General features: G+C 40.1%; 1 pseudogene; it reads left to right on the top strand.

Moving 5' to 3' along the window:
- Nucleotides 1-9,908: 9,908 nt before the first annotated feature.
- Nucleotides 9,909-11,687, top strand: LOC148517515 (uncharacterized; annotated as a pseudogene).
- Nucleotides 11,688-22,458: the final 10,771 nt, after the last annotated feature.

The following is a 22,458-nucleotide window of genomic DNA, read 5'->3' as shown; positions in this document are numbered from 1 at the left end:
CAATGCTAACCGCTTTGTCTATGTCAAGTCTGCATACTTTTTAATAAATAAATGATAATCTTTTTGGTTTCTAAGTTTCCCTAGGATAGTGTCTTCTTATGTTATTTTTAATTAATTGGTTTTAAGGCTTCAAAATATGGTACTGTACTACAAATTTGTTACTTACAAATCTCTAGAATGCAATTGGAAAACACCTCAAAGGACCAAAAGTGTATTACCTAATTTAAAGACAATTTGCTTAAAAGTGAATTGGAAGGGAAGAATAATCCCCCTGATGGTTGGTAGTCTGCTGTGCAGGGTCTTATTTGGAGTCTCAAATGGTTATATAATAGTTAAAAACTACTTCGTAAATAATTGATGCAGCTTATCTGGAAAAGTCTTGGTGGAATAGTGTTATGCAGCAGAAACATTCAAAAGACAACTTCTTTTCAAGAGAATTGAAAGCTCAAGTCAGAACATAAGTGCTTTCACTGGGGAGTAGGTACATTCGTACACAGCACCATAATGGAATGGACTCAGGCCCTCATTCAGAGCCGTACGCTCTGAGCAGAGCGCACGCTCTGAATGAGGGCCGGGCTCCATTTTCATGGAGTGTCCTCCTGGACGCTCGTATAGCTGTGGGTCACCACCCACAGGCTATACGAGCGTGCATTGTGATGGTCGCGATGGTCGAGACCATCGCGACCATCGAATTTGCGAGCCGGAGCCTGCGGTTGAGGTTTTCAACCGCAAGCTCCGGAGTGATTTTGGCTCTATCAGAGCCAAAATCACTCCCACTGACATCACTAGTGATGTCAGTGGGCCGGCTTCTGACAGGAGGCGTTCCCTTAGGAACGCCCCCGTCAGGGAGGCACGCCCCCGGCACGCCCACCAAAGGGGGCGTGCTGTCAATCAACATTGACAGCACACCCCCTTTGATCGGACACAACGAGCGAAGGACTTTCCTTCGCTCGTCGCGTCTGGCGCATGCGCACGACGGAGCTCCCTCCATCGTGCGCATGCTCAGTCCATAACATCGACCCACTTGCGAGCGGACAGCCGCTCACGAGTGGGTCTGAATCAGGCCCTCAGTTGTTTACTGTATTACCAGAGAAAGGGATTTGTTCTCTACTAGGCCACCAGGTTATTGGCTCTATTATAGACTGGGCAATGAATTTATGGGGTAGATGTATTATAGAGGCACGTTAAGTGCCGCTATAACGCTTCCTGCTTCGCCTCTTTACCGAGGCGAAGCAGGAAGCACTACTGGTGAGATGTGTGAACATCTCACCAGCTGGAGAGGAGGAGCGTTAACTCCCCCCTCCGGCGCAACCCTCTACAGACCACATTGCATCAGCCTAGTGCTGATGCGATGTGTGTCAGGCCCGGCCGGCTCCAATGAGCATGCGCGGGATCTCTCAAGTATCGCGAGATCCCCGCGTGGAGCCCTGGAGCCGGTAGCCACCACAGCAGGGACAGCAGTGTCCCTGCTGTGGGTATAGGCTAATGCCAGGCTGTAGCTGTCGATAACGACAGCTACAGCCGGCCGAATGGTCTGACGATCTGACCGTTCATACATAGCCCAGGCTGTCGGCACTGCTATCTTGTAGATAGCAGTGCCAATAATGACAGGGGCACATAGCGCCCCTGTCATTTACCACCCAGACCCCCCATCATACATCGGGGAGAAACGGTATCAGCGCACTTAACGTGCGCTGATAACGTTTCTGGGCTTCATACATCTACCCCAATGTGTATTAGGGGCCTGATTCACTATAGTATGCAATAATGCTTACACACACAGTTCAACTGCAATAGTATGCTAATTCATTGCGATCACAATGCAATCTCAGCACAACATAAGTCCACTTTACCTTACACACATCTGTAAATTTTATCAAGACTGCAAAAACATTGGTACAATTGAGTACCATCGCAGCCTCACACTTGTACAAGCCCTGACCTTACTCAGAAATTGCTAACTTCCCTGCACGCAATGAGACCTCAGGCTGCGTAGAGCATCGCAGTGGCTGCGTAGAGCATCGCATTCTGTATTTATGCATGCCCCTGCAAGGCCATTGAAATGCACTGGCATGCCTGCATTTGCCCGACCACCCCCCCATCACCACCCACAAACAGCACTTCCTGTCAGTCACTCTGCGATGGGTCTGCATAGTCCTTGCAATTGCAGTGGCTAGTTCATGCATACGCACTGCAATGCATTTGCAAAACGCACAATCGGCCGATTGCATGCATATTAGCAACTGTGTTTGTCACTGAATCAGGCCCTAGTTTACAAAGGAATGGGTCATCTTGTCACTTTTTCCACAAGGGGATGGACTCTATTGCCCACTGGACCACCAATAAATAGGTGTTATAATTTATATTATTAGGCCATCAGTCAGTGGGTGTTATTTTACCTTGGCCAATATTTATTTATTGGGCATTATTGCTTAATTGACTCTTTTTTACGTTGGACCACCAGGGAATGGACACCACAGTATACTGGACCACCCAAAAAATATTACTTTTTGATTCACTGGGCCAGCAGGGAATTATTCTTACTTTATATTAGACTACCAGGGCCATCAGAAAAAAGGCTTTGTTTTATATTATGCCAGCAGTCAATACACTGGGCCAACAGGTAATGGGCTCTATTGAACACTAAACTACTGTACCAAAAATGGAGTCTGTTGTAAACTGACCCATTGTATAAATGTACATGATTACAACTACATTTATGTGGGTTTAGTCATTTCTAATAAAACAGTGCAATTTACTGTACAATGTGGTCTTCTAATAAGCAATCCTGTTGGTGTTCTTATAGATTACAAGCAAAGCAACAAAAGGACCCAACTACCTGGATTTAGGTGAGAAATAAAGTGGAGAATGAGGGTGTGGGGGATGTTTTTATATGTAATAAAGACCTTTAGTTTACACTCATTTGTACCAAGTGCATTATAATACCACTGTGACCTGGATGCCTGGGCATTTTGGTGCTTGCATTTCTACAAGTTTCAGAGTGCTGGTATGTGTACGGGCATGCTGGCACTACCTAGTCCTACAATCAGAAACATAATCAAACTCTTTAGACATTACATGGCTTGCTGGAGCCTCTAGTTAACCAGCAAAAAAAAAATCACTTTTAACTATTTTTTACCCTTTTCAGTTTGCCATACACACCAAATTACTACAGTAAAATGAGAATGATGATGCACTTAATGCATGCATTTGAGTAAAGCATGATGATAAGCCATTAACACCTTTATTCTGAGTGATACAGATCTCAATGATCTATGCAACTCTCCATATAGGAGCAGATACACTTTTATTACATACACATTTTGTGGGGTAAAGTACACTTATTTTGTGCACAACTCAGTATCAGGCCCACTGTCTGCATCAGACATTAACAAGCCTATTATTTTTGGGGCAGACCTCATGGACAATGTTTATATGTTGATTGCCGGATCAGAGGTTGGTACACATTCATGGAGACATCAGGGCAAAACAGCAGGTTTGGGAAAACCAGGAGATATAGCCAATGAGCAAGATCGGGATCTGGTTCACATGCAACAATACACTAACAGACAAGGAGAAATTTAATAGATGTGGTCAAGGCAAAATCAAAGATCTAGTGATAGGAATGCAAACCAGAACACAGCCAGATTAAACAAGTAGCCCTTGCAATAATCAATAATTGTAATTGATATGGATAATTGAGCACAAAATGGAAGCTGAATGACTAAGTTTTCATTATAAGAGTAACTTTGCAAATACAGGTTGAGTCTCCCATATTCAAAGTGCTTGGGACCAAGGGTATTTTGGATATCGGAATATTCCGTATTTGTGGATTATTTGCATGTCATAATAAAATATCTTGGGAATGGGTCCCAAATCTAAACACAAACTGTATTTATGTTTTATATACACCTTATACATACAATTTTGTACAATATTTTCCATAATTGTGTGGCTCAAACAAAATTTGTGTACATGTATGAAATTCATATTTGTTTCATATACATTTTATACACACAGCCTAAAGGGAATTTTATAAAATATTTTAATAATTTTGTGCCTTTAACAAAGTTTGTGTACATTGAACCATCAAATAGCAAAAGTTTCACTATCTCAGTAATGCTAAAAACATTCTGTATTTCAGAATATTCCATATTTCGAAATATTTGGATATGGGAGACTCAACCTGTATAAGCAAAAACATATTAAAGGCAAAGATTTTGTTTTTGCAACTTTCTGCATTATTTGAGGAAGTGTGTCCAGTTGTTTGCTATATCTAGTTTGCCAACAACTTGTGGTTAGCGAGTTCTAAGAAACCTAGGGAAGTTGGAATTTTTCAGTTAAATATAAAATAACAGTCATAATCATGAGTTTGGAAGGCTTCCATTAGGGGAGTAAATCTGTATTTTAATCTTTTCATTGGTTTTTGATAATATCAAGTTTGGTATATAAATGTTATTCAATCAATGTATCATTAGATTGCAATTATATTTTGCCTGCTCTGGATGGATGTACATAATAAATCTTCAAGGAGACTTCATCATGTATTAATTACTTCCGCATCAAATATGGAGGTCCCACCAAGATCAACCCACTGTAATGTTCTGGGTTGTTTGCGGACCCGGGGTGGTAGCAGGAGCGATCACAGAAGCAGATTTGAAAATAAAACTAGGATTTTTAATAAGTGCTTGAGTAGACATAGAATGGCAGTAAACAAAAGTCCAGGAATATATAAATGTGCACAAGAGTTCTGTGGTGGGAGTAAAAGGGTTAATGTCCAAGTAGAAACAATTAGAGCTGTCCAGGTGTGCAGGTAGTGAAACTGAAAATAATCAAACCAGGTATGCAGGGAGTGAACTGAAAATAAACAAGCCAGGTATACAGGTAGTGAACTGAAGCGCAGGATGTCAGCAGGCTCAGACACTCAGGAATGGGCAAGGGTGTTGGAGGAAGCGGGGTAGTCCAGTGGGAGCTTGGAGCTGACAGGCAGACTGGCAGACAGCAAATTCAGAGGAACAGGAAAGCACAGAGAACTCCCTCTCAGCTAGGCTGAGATACACGTTGCACTGGCAAAGAAGGAAGGCACTGACCCTTCCTAAATACCCCATGCCATGCTGTTACTGGCCGGAGGGAACATGTGACTCACCAAGATTGGCCAGCCACATCACATGGCCAGAAGGCAAGATGGCGGCGCCCATGCCAAATGGAATGGAGACGCCGCCAGGCCTTACCAGTGCAGAGTGACAACAGGCCTGTACAACAACGCGCGCAGCCAAAGTCCCCCGCCAGACACCAGCTCCGCCACCAGACAGCCCGCGCCACAATGACCTCACAGGAAATACTCGCCTAGCGCCATGCTGAAATACCCTGGCCGTGACACCCACCATTGACACATGAAAAAGGAAGGAGGACACAGAGCCAGGGTACTTTGATCAATGTGGCCACAGGTAAGAGCAGTTTTCTTACTATCTACTCCAGGTATTCTGTCTCTGGTCAGCCGCCTTTGTGTTTCATTGTTGGCTTGCTTCGAATTGAAGTATTCTTGCAGATAAGTATGGGACCATTTATTTTTGCAATTAATAGATACTATAAGGAAAATGTGTTCTTAAAACATTTGTGTAACCAAGCTTATGAACCTACAGGTTAAAGCTGCCCAAGCCACATATAATTTGGCAAAACAGAAAAGCAGAAACACTGGTACTAAACACTCTAAATTTGACAAATCACAAATCATTTGTTACAATTGTCAGAAGAAAGGGCATTTCACTAGGGAGTGTAGGGCTCATAAAAAACCTATACAATCCATAAAAAAAAACATGGATAGTGATGCGGATCTGCAATGATGGGATTTTGCAGTACCCATTGACGTTATGGCTTTGATATGTTGTGATAAAAAAAATTACTATTGATCTGACAATTGTAAAATCTAAACACATCTTTCTTGTAGATACAGGGGCTGCAAGGTCATTAATAGCTGACAAAAACTCTTTACATACCATAGACAATATTGTACATGCCATAGGGGTGGCAAACAAAATGATTCCCCTAAAAGAGACTAAAGATGTAAAAGTAACAATTGGGCCATTGACAAGTGAATACTCATTCTTTCTTGCAGCAGATGCCCCATCCAATTTATTAGGAAGGGACTTACTGTACAAACTTGGGTGTACTGTTTCTGTACCCCAGATGGGGTATATTTAGAAGTGCCAAGACTCAAACCAAGATTTGGCCACTAATGATTTACTAAGTGAACCCCCTAGAAAATAGGTTTTGGAGGTGTTTGAAAGGTTAGCCACAATACCTCACACTTTGTGGACTATTCTAACTAAATAGGAACTAGCCTTCATTATGCCTACAAATATCTCCCTGGTCAAGTGTAATAATTTGAATCCTGCTTCTCTAATACCTGTTAAGGAAAATGAGTTTCTGAGAGAGGAATGTGGAGTAGGACCAGAGGTATCTCATGACTATCTGAACAGGTAGATGAACAGCCTACCACAAGGGTAGATCTGGAAGAAACACCACTCTACAACCCTGATTTGGTTTATGTTGACAGACATTGTCATAGATACACAGAAACTGGAGAAACCCAGTCAGGGTATACAGTGGTAGATGACATAAAAACTATTTTTCTGCTCCACTTCCACCTCCACACTCAGCATATATGGCTGCACTAAAAGCACTGATATAAAGCATGTCAACTGACAGAAGGAAAGAGTGTAAATATATTCACATATAGCAGATATGCGTTTGGTGTGGTGCATTTTTCTGGTGAACTATGGAAACAGAAAGACTTTTTAAAAGCTATAGTTAACCCAATTGCACATGCAGAAACAGTCAAAGAATTACTTGATGCTATACAATTGCCTTCACAGATTGCAGTCATTAAATGTCAGGCACATATGACCAGACATGATGAGGTGACTAGAGGCAATCATAGAGCAGATACAGCCACAAAAGCTTCAGCACAAAAAGAGGTTGTAAAATAACATGTTTGTACAACTACTGATGTGTGTATACCTAGTGAACAGATTTTAATCAATAAGCAAAAGGTTTGTGATCCACAGAAAAGGACTAAGTGGGAAAATTAAAAGTGTACGCAAGACAGTCAAGGCCTGTGGCACAGCTCTGAAGGTAAGCCTGTTGCCCCAAAATCTCTCTTGCCAGCATTGGCACAGATGTCCCATGGGCTGACCCATGCAGGTAAGATGGCCATGATAGGCCTGATCTAGATCTATTTGTATGCACCTGTATTTTCATCAATTGCTGCCAATTACTGCACTTCTTGTATAATCTGTTTATAGAAGAATGCAGGAAGACCAGTAAAAACCATACCTTTGCATATACCTGTCCTTTTCATATTATTCAGATTGATTTAATTCAGCTGCCAAAGGTCAGGATGCGTCAATATGCATTGGCATGTATAGATGTATTTTTTCAGGGTGGGTTGAAGGGTACACTAGGCTAGTGCAACAGCATCCATTACTTCAAAAAAATTGACCCAGGAGTTTGTATGTAGGTAGGACATACCCTTTGTGATATCATCTGGGCATTGTACACATTTTACAGGACTAGTGTTTAGAAAAATGTGCCAATTGCTTGGAATAAAACAACAGTTACACGCTGCTTATCATCCACAGGTTAGCAGTAAGGTTGAATGTACGGGACAATTAAAAACAAACTGGACAAAATATGCAAAGAGACTAGTTTACAGTGGTCAGAGGCTTTACCCTAAGTATTACACTCAATCCGAGTCACCCTTAGAGGAATGTTGAATATTTCCCCTAATGAGATCTTATTTGGGAAATTGCCTAATGTCAGCATTGCACCTGCATATGAACTTAGTAGGAAAAATCACTTAACTGTGAATTACTTTATCTCATTAAGCAACCAGCTGCAGAGAATACAGACTGCTGTGATAGACACACAACCCACTTCTATAGAAGGTGCTTGGCATGAACTACAACCTGGTGATGAGGTAATGGTATGGAATTTCATTAGATCAGGCTCATTTACTGACCGGTGGAAAGGACCTTATCAAGTCTTGTTGATGATTCCAATGGCTGTTAAGATAAAGGAAAAGACTTTGTGGATCCACGCTACACATTGTAGAAGAGTCAAATCTCCTAAGACAGCCCAAGCAGAGCATACTTCATTTCACCAGTAAGGAGCAACAAGTGAGTGTTTTTTATCGGCATAATAAAACCCATGCCACTTGCCAATGCAGTAACTCTGAAGAGGTACATAACTCTAAAGGGTACCGTGAAGATTAGGACTATGCTGAATAGAGCAATGCTGATGGGCCAAAGGCCAGATTTGGGACTCTGGAGGTGTATTCTGTCTTGCAGAACTCTGATTGAAATGATTTTTCCTTTAATTGAATTTACCATGTACAGTGCCTTGCAAAAGTATTCACCCCCTTGGCTTTTTACCTTTTTCATTACATTACAACCTGAAATTTATGTTTTTTTAAATCTGGGTGCATCTGCACAAAATAATGTAATTTGGTAAAGTGAAATGAGAAAAATATATATAAAAAATAATCTTTCTAAATAAAATTCTGAAAATAGGCATGTGCATATGTAATCACCCCCTTTGCTATGAAGCCCCTCAAAAGTTCTGGTGCAACCAATTACCTTCAGAAGTAACATAATTAGTGAAATGAAATCCACCTGTGTGAAATATAACTGTCACATGATCTGTTAGTAAAAACACACCTTTTCTGAAAAGCCCCAGAGGCTGCAACACCACTAAGCAAGAGGCATCACACCATGAAGACCAAGGAGCTCTCCAAACAAGTCAGGGACAAGGTTGTTGATAAGTACATATCTGGGTTGGGTTATAAAACAAATCCAAATCTTTGATGATCCTCTGGAGCCCCATCAAATCCATCATCAACAAATGGAAAGAACATGATACCACAACAAACCTGCCAAGAGAATGCCGCCCACCAAAACTCACAGACCGGGCAAGGAGGGCATTAATCAGAGAGGCAGCACAGAGACCAAAGGTAACCCTGAAGGGGCTGCAGAGTTCCACAGCAGAGACTGGTGTATCTGTGCATGTGACCACAATAAGCCATACACTCCATAGAGCTGGACTTTATGGAAGAGTGGCTGGAAAAAAGCCATTTCTTAGTGATACAAATAAGAAGAAACGATTTGAGTTTGCCAGAAGGCATGTGGGCGACTCCCCAAATGTGTGGAGGAAGGTGCTTGGGTAAGATGAGATTAAAATTTAACTTTTTGGCCACCAAAGAAAATGCTATGTCTGGTGCAAACCCAACACATCCCATCACCCCAAGAACACCATCCCCACAGTGATTCGTGATGGTGGCAGCATCATGCTGTTGGGATGTTTTTCAGCAGCAGGGACTGGTAAACTGCTTTGAGCGATGGAAAGATGGATGGTGCTAAATACAGGGATATTCTTGAGCAAAACCTGTTTCAGTCTGCCTGTGATTTGAGAATGGGGCAGAGGTTCACCTACCAGCAGGACAATGACCCAAAGCATACTGCTAAAGCAACATGAGTGGTTTAAGGGGAACCATTTAAATGTGTTGGAATGGCCTAGTCAAAGCCCAGATCTCAATCCAATTGAGGATGTGGCAAGCTCATAGAGACTTATCCAAAGTTACTTGCAGCTGTAATTGTCGCAAAAGGTGGCTCAACGAAGTTCTGACTTTAGGGGGGTGAATAGTTATGCACGCTGACATTTTCTGTTATGTTGTCCTAAATGTTGTTTGATTCACAACTAAAAAAAACAACTTCACAGTTGTAGTCATGTTCTTTGAATGAAATGATGCACACCTTCAAACAATCCATTTTAATTCCAGGTTGTGAGGTAACAAAACATGAAAAATGCAAAGAGGGTCAATATTTTGCAAGGCACTGTACATTGCAAACCCTATGAATAATGTGGAAAATAGCACAGAGATTCTTCATAACATATCAAATGGTATAAATGATTACATTAAACCACACTATGGTATGCTAGGGATTCAGGTACATAAAGCGTTACAAAGAAGAGATGATAGAGATGATTTTGTCGAGAATTCTATTGTAGAAATGCACAGTAGTATTGCAAAATCACTTAATAAGAGTAAATGATAGATTTGTACTCATCTCCCAAAGAGTGTTGAATTAGCATTCCCATACTAGCCCATTTTATGAACATCACGGATGTGATGGAAAGGGAGTGGTCATGTCTCAAGCTGCTAAATAGAAGTCACACTTGCTTGAACACCTCACCCAGAAGGCAGTCAGTGGTAGATTTCCCCTACCTCAATGTATCAGCCGCAGGATTAATGTATGCCACTGCTTTGCAAGTGACTGTTGCTAGAGAAAGACCTGAGTTTTCTATGAATATAGATGAAAAAACAAGTATTGGAAAAACTGTTGATTATAAGGAAAAGGGAGGGGTTTTTAGCACATTATATATAAAAGGACAGGGCTTCGGATATACTAACTGTACAGGAGCAACCTCTGTAACTAAGATGCTCACTTACTTATTTAAGCACCTGTTGGTATTCCATTAATGATGATGGGTCTTTGGTTGTAAACAAAACACTGTCTCAGTTGCAGAACGATAGCTGCAATGTTGGTAATAGCACCTGTGCAGATGCTGCAGGAAATTACACAGATTGCTTTATGGTTTACATGGGTCTCATACCTAAGGGTATGTATCAGGTATGTGAAAAATGGGCCTACTCCTGGATTCTCTTAGTGGCAAGTGGACAATGTGTTCTCTACTATGTTGTTCCCTTTGTTACAGCTACTGTACTGATCATTTGGAACAGTACCCTAGGAACATCCCAGTGGGACATGATCTGGTTCAAGGTGAATTGACATATCTGAAACAACATAGAAAAAAGGAATTGAAAAAAGGAGATGTATCATATATGTTTTCTGATGGAGAGCGTACTGTTGGAGTACTTTTTCCCTTATCCACTATTTTTTTGGTAGAAATGGTGATTGCAGAGATACTGACTGTAACGGATAAGGTGGTAGGATAATTGGTTGTTTCTATTAATTAGAATGTAGAGGAAGTGGCCCAAATTAGGTAGGTGGTTTTGCAGATTAGAATGGCACTGGACCAGTTATTGGCAATAAAAGGTGGTACGTGTGCAGTGGTAGGACAGGAATGTGCAACATATATCAATGATAATAGGGCAGAAATCATTGGACAACTTAAGAAGGTGGGTGAGTTACAGAATGATTTGAAGGAATTGGGTGCAGATGAAGTTTGGGATCTTATGGGGTGTATGGGTAGCAGTATGGCCAGGCTGTTCTCTGGTATATTACAATATCTGATGGTTGGGGTCATTGTGTTTTCTGTATTTATCATATGCATCAAGTGTGAATCTTGATTTTTGCACAGTGTTGCAGAGGAATCCAAAGGCTGGAGCTTCAGAAGGAAATGACAATTGTAGTTGTAGATGAAGATGTTCCATTAGGTCAAGACCCAATTATGTAGAACAGAGATCACGAGTTCTGTATAGCAAGTTGAAGAAATCTTATGACAGTCTCAAAATTCCACTATCTGATGCCTTATATCACATTCTGAAGGGAGACACTGGGGAAAGGGATATTGTTGAACATGAGAACCTCATATATGAATTGGGTGATGATGGTAACAGAGTCAATGAGGAATATGTTAAACATGAATTAGTTACAAGCATCAATTAGTTGTATTGTTCCTCTTAGTCACACCAGAAAGTTCACTGGAAAATATAGGGACACCTTACTGGTACGGTGAGTATTAGTGCATGATCCAGGCCCCATGAATTTACCCTTTTCTGTTGTTGTACAGTATGTTAACCTATCCCCCCTTAGTAATCATTGGAGAGCAACCTTACTGATTTGTGTAAGTAGTATGCTCATTTAATGAGCAGAGAGAGGAATGATAAGATATGGATAATTGAGAACCAAATGGAAGTTGAGTGATTACATTTTCATTATAAGAGTAACTTTGCCTTTAATATGTATTTGCTTATATTTGCAAAGATTTTGTTTTTGCAACTTTATGCATTATTTAAGGAAGTGTGTCCAGCTGCTTATTATATCTAGCATGCCAACAAATTGTGGTTAGCCACTGCTAAGAAACCTATGGAAGTTGGAATTTTTCAGTTAAATATAAAATAACAGTCATAATCATTAGTTTGGAAGGCTTTCATTATGAGAGCAAATCTATATTTTAATATTTTGATTTGTTTATGATCAAATCAAGTTTGGTATATAATAGTGTTCAATCAATGCATAGTACATATTAAATCTTCAAGAAGACTTCATCGTGTATTAATTACTTCCATGTCAGTAATGCAGAGCAAGATTCTGACATGGGTTGAGGGCATGTGACATCACCAATCAAGATGATAATAGACCAAAGTAGCATGGATGCACTGCGGCTATAGAAAAATAGTTCATGGGCAGAGTTGCGAGGTGCACTGATGGTGAATTTCAGTACTTCACCCTTGTGGGTAAACTGCCTAAACCAAGTAATTTGCTTTGAGTATGAGCAGCACTGCAACAACACCCTTGAATAGCAGTCCTCTGTGTTTTGTTTGAATTTTAGGCTTCAGCTCTTCAGTGAGCATCTTAATGTAATGAGCACTGTTGATTGTTGAACATTTTTCTTGATAATGTTCCAATACTGGCCCTTAAGAATCCCAGAACACTGTAAGCATCAATTTTCCAGCTGACTGTTGACTTTTATACTTTTTCTTGGTCAGCGTTTGAGGATGTTTGCATTCCATACTCTGCTGTTTACTCTCAAGCTCGTAGTGATGAATCCATGTCTCGTCACCAGTAATGATTCTTTTAAGAAACTTTCATCTTCCTTAGGGTATCGGTCCAAATTTTGTTTGCAGATGTCCAAACGCGTCTGTCTGTGCTCTTCCTTGAGTGGTTTTGGTACCCATCTCACACAAACCTTTACAAACCAAAGTCTGTAACTGATTATTGCAAAGGCAGAGCCATGGTTGATTTGCAAATGATGTGCAACATAAGTCACTCATCTATCCAACAGAATCAGTTCATGTGCACACTCAATGTTCTCATCAGTCATGGATGTTAATGGGTGTCCAGCTCCTTCGTGGCTAACACTTGTGCAACCTTCTTTGAACTTATCTATCCATTCACACTAACACACACTTCTTTACAACAAAACTCTTTCTCCATACTGTGCACAAAGTCTTTGATAAATATTGGCACCAGACACCCTCAGACCACAAAAAATGAATCACTGCACAATGCTCTTCTTTTGTGCATATCACAAGTGGGGCAGCCATTTTTCCTTGCACTGCAGTCACAAATGAACTGATGTAATATGTTCAAACCTGTACAGCAGTGACTGGGGAGATGGTGACCTAGTACGGAAAACAGTGATAAAACAGTTCGGCCAACAGAAGTTTTAATTGAACTGGAGAACAGATAATTTTTGACTTACCCTCTTTCATTTCATCTAAAGTCTTTATTATTGTAAGTTCAGATTCAAAAAAGCAAAACAGGGCTAGACAAAGGGACAGAAAACAAAATTCTCCTAACACAGTCAGTATTTTAGCAGATCTTATATACTCCTGGAGGTCACTACAGTAGGCAGTCACTATACCTAAGCTCATTAAGGTTGAAGTAAACAAACATAAAATAAAGAGACAAAACAAACAAGAAGCTATGGAGAGGTCTACTAGAGCACATGTTTCAATAGCATAAAAGCTAAGGAGCAGGCACTGAAGTGCACAACTCAGTAACTATAGTAAACATGTGCTTCTGTTGCAAGTAAAATACAAGGGGTCTCACTTTCTTGACATACACTCCACTGATGTGGTAAATGTTTTGTGAAGAGCATAGGTGATACTAAAATGCCACTTCGCTGTCAAACTTACAATAAGGTTTAATATCTAATCATGTGGTACAATCTCTACTACTATATGTAATTTTACTTGTAAAAAAAAATGTTTGCTGTGGGTTAAAAGCATATTTTTTTTAATTTGATTATCAGAAGATGATTACCTTGCTTGTGGTTATGATTAATTACATTTTAGGTTCTGTTGCCAGGAGCCCCTTTCATAATGTTTATGTGGGGTCCAGCTAAGTTTTCAAAATGGGAAAATATCCATTTTCTATTATTCACTAATATACAGGGTATTTTTAAGAACTTAATGTGCCCAGTCAAATATAACATTGATCATGTCCTTTGCAAAAAGAAAAACTTGCAATGCATTCCAAAGTAGAGAAAGTATCAAACTTTTCAAGGGAGCAATGGAGAATACAATAAAAATAAACATTTCTTTACAGCAGTGATTATCATCAAACTTCATTCTGCCATGGCACACGAAAAATTGACATCCACATATGTGACACAAAGTTTAAAGATAAAAATAAATGTAAATTAACCTTATTCTACCCAGAGCACACTCCCAGCAGTACTTTCCATAGCAAAAAACCCTCCTTCCCATTCTCCCCAACCTTTGTAACTTAGTTACCTTTCTTCTTCATCTCCCGTCCTACTGATACTGCAGTTGCCTGCTCCCAGATACTGTCTATGACAGAAGTAATGAAGCTCAGGAATCCAGGGGTTGGATAGGTCTTTGTATTGACAAGCATGCACAGTATCCAGTGGAGAAGAGGGAAGAGTGGGTAAGTAAGCTCTCCTTTCCTTGCTCTGCTGATTGGTTGGAGTGTATTCTGCAGGGTATAGCCTTTTTTTGTCACACCACTGTCACTGCGTGTCACACACCAGAGATAAACTCGTAACACACTAAGGTGTTGTGACACACAGTTTAAAAACTGCTGGTTTACAGTATTTCATCACTGTTGTAAATTTTACTCTGTATCTTTTTTAATTAGGGTAAACAAGATTAGAGCTCTACTAGCATTTATAACGTGAATTTTCAGAATATGTGCTAATATCAGAGCTGTGTTAGAATGTAGTTTTCCATCTTTTTTAATTTTACTTCAGAAATTTTAGGAAAAAAACTTACAGTAAGTGCAAAAAGAGATTCTGCTCTTTAAACAGAGGGTCTCTTAGCTTTCTGCAAGATAATTGGCCTAAAAATCTATAGGTCCTTTCCTGTGTCTGACAGGACTTATCCTATCCAATCATTAGTTATTTTCTGCCTTACTAAGCATGTTAAAATGTATTTTTGTCATTTTATTAAAATAGTCTTGTTTTTTTTAACACAATTTGAGCAACCCAGGAAATTCATTTATTAAACATTTATGTAATTTTCCAGATGGAGTGTAGAAATGATGGATCTATCCCTATAGTGTTAGAAACTGCTGTCCTATTTGTCTTTAGCTCATGGCAGTGAACCATTTTCTTATGTTTCATCCCAGGTACATGTTGTCTAGCAACTGGGGTGTTGCTGTGCATCACTGGCGGAATGTAGGTGTATTGTAATCTCTGGGAGCTTGCTCCTTATGTGCGTTTTCATTGGTACTTTTACATTTAAATGGTTGGGGGTGCAGAGCCTCCCTGTCAGTAATAGTTTCTTGTTTCCCTGCTGAGTATACTTTGTGCATACATCTGCTGTGTCTGTTCCTAATTTGATATTGACAATGTTACTGGATATTCTCTGTCTGTTATCTCTCCTGACCTTAACTATACTACTATATATTGTTTGTCTGCTACCTGTCCCAACATTGGCCACACTACTGCACTAGCTGGTACTAGATAAGTATCTTCTACTCTGTGCCTGAAGTACTGGGGGCATCATAGTGCCAGTGAACATGACACGTTGTAAGGCAAAAGCTGCTTACTAATGGTAAAGATTTCAGTATGTCATAACATATAGTAATACAATGCCAGATGGCATGCATCACTCATTCTTAAAATTATCAGTGCCTAATGTTTAAAATTATACATGTCAGGAAGCACAACTCCTGAGTAGTTGTGGAGTAAGAAACAAAAGGAAATAATGCAATGGCTAAAAGCACATAAAATGCTCAGAACTCAAACTCTTCAGCAGTGCCAGAGACTCCGGGTCTCATTCAGACCCGCTTGCGAGCACAGGACGCTCGCAAGCAGGTCGATGGTACCCAAATGCGCATGCGCACGATGGAGGGAGCTCCGTCGTGCGCATGCGCGAGACCCGCATAGCGACAGCCAAGCTGTCACTCCGGGTCTTGCACCAAAGGGGGCATGCTGTCGATGGTGATTGACAGCACGCCCCCTTTGGTGGGCGTGCTGGGGGCATGGCTGCCAGATGGAGGCGTTCCCATGGGAACGCCTACCATCTGGGTCTGGCCCCACTGACATCACTAGTGATGTCAGTGGGAGTGATTTTGGCTCTGATAGAGACAAAATCACTCCAGGGCTTGCGTCAGTGAGACCCTACCGCAGGGTCTTGTCACAAGCCCGATGGTCGCGATGGTCTTGACAATCGCGACCATCATCATGGACGCTCGCATAAGCTGTGGGTGGTAACCCACAGCTATGCGAGCGTCCAAAAGGCTGCTCCAAATATAAATAGGACAGCCTGGATTCAGAGCGAGCGCTCTGGTCAGAGTGTCCAGCTCTGAACCAGGGCTTCAGTTGTGATTTACTGCAACTTCGATGATCCTGTTATATTCATGCATATTTGCTGCATTCTTCCACAGATGTGTCCTTTGAAACTTAGCATAGATAAATAGAAAGATAGATAGATAGATAGATATCATTAAGCAGGACAGCACTCCAAGTCTGACAAAAGCATAAATGACAAAGACGCAAGTCAGTGTACAGTTAGGGTTTCAGGGACAGCTCCTTTTTATCAAGGCTTACCAATATAGTACAAAAACATAAAATAAATACCTGTGTGTGCACCTGAGTAGTAATATACATAAGATTGTGAAGTTTGGATATTGTATACAATACTGGGATCTTAGGCCATTCTTGTGATAAAACAGACCTAATGTTGCTGGCAATTATAGGTTGCCCTAGATAGGATTTATGCTCCTATTTAGTATATAATTTCCACTGTTGTAGATTAGTCCCTACTATCATTTTGGACATATGATTATGTTGTTGGTGATTGCCCAATTCCACTACAGTGGTTCACTAGATTACAAAAGTGATATTATGGCAATTTTTCAGTGTATGTTTCACATATGGCTAGTGATCCTTGCCACCAGTTATTTACCTATTGTGTACCATTATATTTATCTCATTTATATAACTACCATGGTCAGTTAGTGTTCTTTTACATATCTTTTAGTTAGTCTGCATTTTTGACATGTCTTCCTGATGCTATTTCATCACTTTGCAGGAGTCTGTTTTGTTGCTTGTATATCACTATGGTGATAGTACACTGTCTTTAGCTACACCCCCTGGAGATGGCCAGTGTGTTGGCACAGAGTCACGCTCTGAGGCATCATTGGGTCTCCATCAGGGAGATGTGGCATACGCTTTGGATGAAAATTGAGATTAAGGGACAACTTTGGACAGATGGATAATGAACAAATCCCTGGTGAACAGGAGATTCCCTTTTTCATAAACCTAGTTTATTTGATCATCATTCATCCAATGCTAGTTTTCATACCTCCTTATGTATAACAGAACAGGATTTTGGCAACCACCTGACTAACTATAAATATGGTAATCTGATACATTCACAGAGACTGGCTTTGAAATCACTGCAGGGCAACCGCTCTATTGTCATCCATCCAGCTGAGAAGGTTGGAGCAGTTGTCCTGCAGAACTCTAGTGATTATGATTGAGAGATCAAGTGACGATTATCAGATGAGAATACATAAGTCACATGTGATAGTAATCCAATGCAAAGGATCAAGAGAACTGTTGATTCTGTTGTTGACAGGGCTTTGAACCTCGAGTGGTTGACAGAGGATGTTTCACATATTTTGAAGTTGGAACACCCAATATGTCAAGTTATTTATACCCTCCCAAAGGTTCACAAATCCCTTGTGGATTTCCCCTGGCAGACCCATTATATATGCCAGGGACTCCCTATTACAACCTTTGGTAATATTTGTGGACAGCTTTCTCCAGGAACTGATATCCCTAGTTATGTGAGAAATACTGGGTATTTCTGGACAAAATCAGATCTTTGGATGGCCTGGATGAGGATGTGTGACTTGCCACACTTGACATATCATCATTAAACACAACTGTTCCCCAAGTGAAAGGTCTGTCTGTGGTACATTTATTATTGATCAAACAAAGTACTAGTGGACCCCCAGTCAAATTTATTTTGCAACTTCTTGAATTGATATTGGTGCATAACAATTTCATGTAGGAAATACTATATTCAATCAGTGGGCACCGCAATGGGCTCTAACATGGCACCTGCTTATGCCACTATCTTCTTGTATGATTATGACTCTAAATACATTATGCCCAAATATGGTGACACGATTCTATTCTTTAAGAGGTTCATTCACATTATTCTTTTGATTTGGAAGGGCACTGAGGAGGACTTTAATATAATGATGGATGAATTAAACCATCTTGATAGTACTTTGCGATTCACAGGGCAGTGTGGCTTGAGTACCCTAATTTTTTGGTTGTTACCATTATTTGTGATGGAGCAAGACTCTATATAAGAAAGAGATGGATTGCAACACTATTCTGCACACTACTAATAACCATCCAATACACCTCAAATATAGCCTCCCAATATCTCAGTTCATGAGGGTTATTTGTAATAATACCAACACTGAAGTGGCTGAATGCCAACTCAGGCAGATGTGTGATTGCTTTCTTCAAAGGGGTATAACCAAAGTACCATACAGGGTTGCCTCACCAGGTCATGGAAAAGGTGGCTTAATGAGTGAGAATAACCAAAAACCAAACGATCTCTTAACTCAGTATGATGAGATGTCCCTGAATATATTTAAGTCAATTAGGAGGCACTGGCCCATTATCAGCACTGATCAAAGTCTGGGTGGTGCCTGTAGGGAACCACCGATGATGGCCTATAGGCATGGGAGAAACGTAAACCAAATTCTGATGCATCCAAATAAGTATTATACCCTGTGGGACAACACATGGCTTATGTCTCAGAAATCAGGATGCATTAAATGTGCAGGATGCCCCACATGCCGGTCTTTGGTTCCAGATGTGAGTTTTCCTCACTCACCCACAAAAGTTGCATTGTCAGTTGGACTATGTAATATATCTGCAGACTTGCCTGTGTGGGCTATCATATGTGGGAATGACCATGTGTAAATTCCGAGAGAGAATGTCCAATCATTGTACCTCGATATGTCAGGCGTTGGTGACTGGTGCAAAGGATAAACCTGTGGCCAACCATTTCTTGCAATTGGGACATCAAATTACATCTTTGTGGTGTCAGATAATTGACTGGGTTCCTTTGCGTATACGTGGAGGAGATTGGGCTCTAAATCTAAAAACATTACGATGGAATTTTTGTCTTGTGACTGTGACCCCTCATGGTCTAAATTGATGAAATCTGTTGAATATATTTTTGCAGTGACTCATACCCAAGTTGCAGTGTGGATGTGTATATATATATACATATATATATATATATACATATATTTTATCATCAATACACTCTTCTTAAGTTTGATTTAGATGGTCTAGTGCTTATGATTTTTCTTTTTTCTTATTTATTTTTATTTTTCATTATTATTATTGTTTTTTTTGTTCTTTTACTGTCATAATTTTGTGTACAGTACCGACTACTCAGGTCTCTTATATTTTATAGCAATCTCTTAAGATGCACACCATACTGTATATGATTAACCTATCTAGTCTTTACCACTGTACATATGGTCCCTAATGCTTCTACACTGTTCACTAAGCAGTGACCACTTGCGTTCCACAGATGCAGAAGTGTTGTCATGGTGATACTTTGTGGTCCCGCGAGACACAATCTCAGATACCGTAGTTATGTTGTTTGGGTGTGAGTGCCCAGGCCAGCAGTGACGTATGCGCCCCAGCTTGTCTGGAGATGCATCATGCCACTTCTGGAAACAGCGCATGTCCCCTTGCTGCACTATGAGCCACCATAACAAGGCTTTGTGGTGATTGGTGCTGGGTATGCATATGAAGCTGGGCTGATGATGGAAATACAGTGCTTGTATAGACTGGGATTGGTTTCTTAGAAAGTGATTGCTATTATCTATGTCCAACCAGAAATGATGCCCTGTGCATTCCAGGATGGAAATTGGCTGGCTTTTCTTTGGCGCCATTCTGTTTGATTGCTTATGATATATAAGAGAACTGTTAGACAGGGTAGGATCCATTGCTTAATCCCCATGGATATTGTATGCTGGTTTTGGTGATGTAATGCTGTGCCTCCTGAGGATAATCCTGTTGGGACTGAAATGTTGAGTGTTCAATTATCAACAATCTTATTATGTGAGAATTAAAATTTTATATTTTCTTATCTGCAAATGAACCTGGTGAGTGTCCCTTCCTTTTTCTTTATTTTGGATGTCCTGACTTGGATATCTGGGATGACACCACAGTTGTTGCTTGTTTTTAAGATGAGTGTGACCTATTGGACTAGATAGATAGATAGATAGATAGATAGATAGATGTAGGAAAGCAGGACAGCACTCCAAGTCTGACAACAGCATAAATTACCAAGACACAGGTGCACACACAGGTATTTATTTTATGTTTTTTTACTAAATTGGTAAGTCTTGACAAAAGGGAGCTGTCCCTGACACGTTGACTGTAAACTGACTTGTGTCTTGGTCACTTATGCTGTTGTCAGACTGCTGACTGCTGACCGATATCTACAGTTATTGTGGAAGGGTACCCAAGCAGTTGTTGGTGTTATGGGAGTACAGGACTTTTTGTCATTTTATATATATATATATATATATATATATATATATATGCCATGCAGCGCTAGACACTCACACAGAGGTGTAGTGTACCATCTTTATCTTCTTAAAATTTTGCATCTCATTCTCATTACAGATGCAACAAAATGCCACAAATAGTGTACTATAGATGATGGGCTGAGAATTAAACTACATAGGAATTAGTTTTAAAAATCTCACAGATGAAGCACAATGTAACTTAACATGAGAAAAAACTGCTGCTGCTGCATCATATCACTTCATACTGTATATGGTACAGACTCAGACTTATTAGAAAACACAGATGTACAAATATTGCACATTAATTTGCTCAGTGTAATTGTCAACCTAGTTTTTTTATTTGTGCAAATAAGACACACATTTTGAGCAAGAAAGATGCTTGGCCTGGCCAAGTCACCCATGACCAAGAGGTGCTATTTGGTGTGGCTGAAGCAACCAACCCAACTATCCCATTTTCAGTGGGACAGTCCTACTTTTCTGGGACTGTCCCATGAACAGAGCAGTCTGTGAATACATACCACACACACAGCATCTATTCACAGTGTGGTGAAAGCCTAGGGGCAGACAAGCAAATCTGAGAGTGTTGACCACACCCACAGAGTGATGAAAATGTGGTCATGCCTCAGTAATCCTGAATTATAATTTAAGAATGTTGGGAGGGATGTATGAGGATACAGCTCTAGTTCATGCTGTTAGGCAAAATATCAATTTGATGGGTACAAAACTACAAATTACTAGCATAGTATAAAGTGGGTGGCGGCATTTGACCAATACAATGAGCTTCTCGGCCAGGGTTTAATACCGGACAGGCCAATCAGGCCATCTGGCATTTGTCAGAAGTTCCAAATGGGCAGTCTGGCCCTGTTTGTATTGTAGCAAGTTAATGATATATGGCAGCATATAAAACAAATTATATTTATAGAGTGATGCAAGTGGCTTAGATGCAATCATAGTTAGAAATTGTCTGAGATGCAAAAGTAGTTAGAAACATGTGCTTGCAAAGCTATTGTTAAACAAGAAAAGACATAACTAAATTAATGGAATTTGTTAATTTACATTATAGTTATGCTCTCAGTTAAACTGTGAAATGCATTTTTGGTGTAATTCTTAAAGACTATGAAACGCAGAATGCACTTTCTCATTTGCAGCCAACCCACAGACAGGCACTTGTAATAAAATTAGTAAGCAAAAATTAGATTATTGCAATTAAATATTTTTAATGCAGTAACTGCTGCCTAGGCCTCTCAGAGGAGAAATAAATGACATGCTGACTGAGACTGATAAGTGCCTTTGGGCTGTGCCTTTCCCATCATTTCTCACACAGGAATGTTGCATTTATAACAGCATAGTTCATGCATGCTTCCAGGCATGATTTTCTATTAAATCCCATTTAACTCTATGGGTTCAAAGAAGATACTCTAAAATTCTGTTAAAAAATAACAAGGACACGTCCTTGTCATCAGCCAATATATCAGTGTGACGAGATTGGTTCAGGCAGAGGTGTAGACAGCAGACCACTTTTAAGCCTAGTGCTTGTGAGCCTGGTGATTTTTGGTGAGGAGATATTTTTTTCTATAAAATGTTTAATATAATATTTGTGCAATTTCATTTCTTTTGATGCAATCATATACAATAAAAAAAAAACATATGGAATTATTAGGGC

Source organism: Taudactylus pleione, unplaced genomic scaffold (genome assembly GCF_031769625.1).
Source record: "Taudactylus pleione unplaced genomic scaffold, aTauple2 ptg000214l, whole genome shotgun sequence".
Taxonomy (NCBI): Eukaryota; Metazoa; Chordata; class Amphibia; order Anura; family Myobatrachidae; genus Taudactylus; species Taudactylus pleione.
This window is presented reverse-complemented; position numbering and strand designations above follow the sequence as displayed.